Here is a 2,948-nt window from a genome sequence, read left to right on the forward strand (position 1 = left end):
TTCCTAGCCATAGGAATTGAACCTCCTCAAAATATTTCTTTAATCTTTGGCTTTACTCAAATTCGACTTCTAAGCAACTCAGTTCGTGTGAATTTGCAGGGAGTAAAAATGAACTTTCCAACTGAGAATAAGGTCATTTTGTGATCAAAACAACAATATATTCAAGGAATGCATTATTTTAGATAGAAATATAGAAATTGAAAACATTCACACCTAACAAGAAGTAAAATATACAATGATTTGAGTTACAACTCACAAGGCCATCAACCAAGTCCATTCATGCCACCATGATTATTTCCCCTTTTCTTTTCACCCCTCTCAACCCATATTTTGGTTTCAGCAGCTGCTAGAATTTGACCTGGAGAACCCTGTGAATGTATAAATGGAGAATTAACACCAAGATGTCGATTTCTTTAGCCTTTTATTTTTCAAATGCACTACTAGTTAACTTCTTTTCATTATCCCTTCTTGCTTAAGAAGGTGTGGCAGGAACAAAGTGAGAATTTATGACTGGATGTGTAGTAGGATCATATGTCTGGGATGCAAGGTAGGTAAGAGTTTTCATTACATTTGCAGCTAGGGAAAGAATTGTGGCTTTTTCCTAGACACACATTGTTGCCACAACAAGACCTTGATACAACCCCTCATAGGATAGCGTGCTTGAAGCAATGGGTCAACCATTTATGAAAACTTCCTCTGATCCTTAAACAATGGACATGCCTAAAATGGCCAAAATGTAAGGCACTTAATGCTTTTGACTAAGAGATACATTATAAAAATAGAGTTTCAATAACGTGAAGGGTTCTTCCAAAAGGTAATGAGAGCCAAAGAAATAGTTCTAGGCCTACACAATGTTTAAGCGAATCCAATAATCTAAGTGTGTTTAAGGTCAAACAAACACAGAGAAAACAATCACTTTGTCTAATGTTAAATGAACTTCAATAAATATATGTTTTTGTCTGAAATCCTCTCGTAATTCATTTTGCATGCAACTCATGAAATAAATTAAAGGGTAAGAAGACAAACATACCCAAGCAACAACATTGTGCTCCCTTATCGACCTAGAATTATCAACGACTTTCCTTCCTGTGATTAATTCTAACAAAACAACCCCAAAATTGTAGACATCCTATTTTATTGTCAATTGACCAGTCATAGCATACTTTGGTGCACAATATCCATAGGTTCCCATCACACAAGTAGAAACATGAGTATTATCTCCAACCGACCCATGGTTGGCTAATCCAAAATTAGATAACTTAGAATGAAACCCTTCATCTAGTAAGATATTAGAAAATTTCAAATCTTGATATACCATTAGTGAGTTGGCTTTGTCATGCAGGTATTATAACCCTTTAGTAGCACCAGTAGTTATTTTCATTCTAGTCTTCCAATCTAATGGCTTCTTATCAGGTGGAAGATCTGGAAAAACCAGCGTATTCACATTTAATGTTGATTCCCAAAACAAAGATTGTTGCATTACACTTTATAAAAACACAGTAACTATGGTATTCATGAAAATTTTGTTCACCCTCAAACTACCCAAAATAGGGTGGGTTTGGGATATTAATACCATGAAGATTATCTTCAACCTTTGTTAAACAAAGTTGTGATGCTAATGATGTGGAAGACTCACCATCATTGTGTAGACGAGATGTGTTTTCTAAATTGGCATGGTCTATTGTTGCTCCTCTGTTCCACTTCCTTGGTAATGAATCCATTTGAACTATGGAATCTGCAAAAATAGTTAAACCAAAATATATGGGATTGCAGAAGGCATGTCCAACATTTACTTATAAAGGCATGTGCAATATTTATAGCATTGTGTTGTCATGAACATTACGTGCAATGGTTTTTTGTTTAACATGTTATGATCTCTAGAAATAAATTGATTAATATATGAACTATAAAATGCCTGGGCCAATTGACAAGTTTGTACTGACTCCTTTCAGAGAGCAATGAACATGTTGTTTGTCTACACAATGTAATATGAAACTTAAATGTAAAAATTTACATAAGTCTATAAGTAACAGATTACAAAAGTTCAAATTTAAATTCGTCAATAGTGACTTATGTTAAACTAATGTGATATTAGTTTATGGTTGAAATTTAGTTTCTATTTATCCTTCTCTTTTTTCTATTGAGATTATTCCAATACACACTTCTTGCAAGATGGAAAATAAATTCAGTAAAGTTTGAAATTCTTAATCTTAGATTTCTTCTATTACTATGAAAACATATAAACAACATAAGCCCACGAACTATTATCTGCAGAAATTACTAACCTTTCAAAGTTTCAATTGAAAGTAGTTATTCTGGATTTCTACAACATGTATGAGGATTTGCTATTTCTAATTGTAGCATTTGCTAAGAAGTGACATTTTGCCTATAATGTTCCTTAGAAATTATCAAATTTTGCAACAAAACTAATGCCCCTAAAAACTTGGCTTCCTTACATCTTAATTATTTTATTCTTACCATGATGGCATCAACAACTGCCAAACAAATATTGGAAAGCAAACATGGGATTCAATAATTATTACCACCAAATTACACCAAGCACGGGATGGATAATCTTAGAAACCCAAAACTTTGATATGTGGAAAGCAAATACTTCTATCATATTTTCTGGTATGGTCAACTTTGGAGCTTTGATTTTCTTATCAAGTTTTGAAGGTACTGAACATTCTAGACTCACCCGTTCCAAGACAGACATCATGTGTGCATGTTCGTCAGTATAGAAACCATATGATGATGTCTATAAGTTAGTCCAATGATCCAGGTGGATATTGGTGGCCACCTGCCAAATCCACTTGGACCCCCACCATTGTTTCTTTCAGCTTTTCAGTTTCCTTAATTGTAGCCCAGTTTACTATTTTTAGCATTTTTTCGGATCCTGAACTTCCGGAGCCGTTTTGAGGCTCTAAATGACGTTTTTTGGGAAAAAT

At 34.0% G+C, this 2,948-nt stretch overlaps 1 pseudogene; it reads right to left on the reverse strand.

Annotated features, from left to right (window-relative positions):
- Window positions 1-472: 472 nt before the first annotated feature.
- LOC149143415 (putative serine/threonine-protein kinase PBL7 pseudogene) lies at window positions 473-1,721 on the reverse strand (annotated as a pseudogene).
- Window positions 1,722-2,948: the final 1,227 nt, after the last annotated feature.

This window comes from Pinus tabuliformis, chromosome X (assembly GCF_031772625.1).
Source record: "Pinus tabuliformis cultivar Carrire ecotype Pingquan chromosome X, CPIR1, whole genome shotgun sequence".
Lineage (NCBI taxonomy): Eukaryota > Viridiplantae > Streptophyta > Pinopsida > Pinales > Pinaceae > Pinus > Pinus tabuliformis.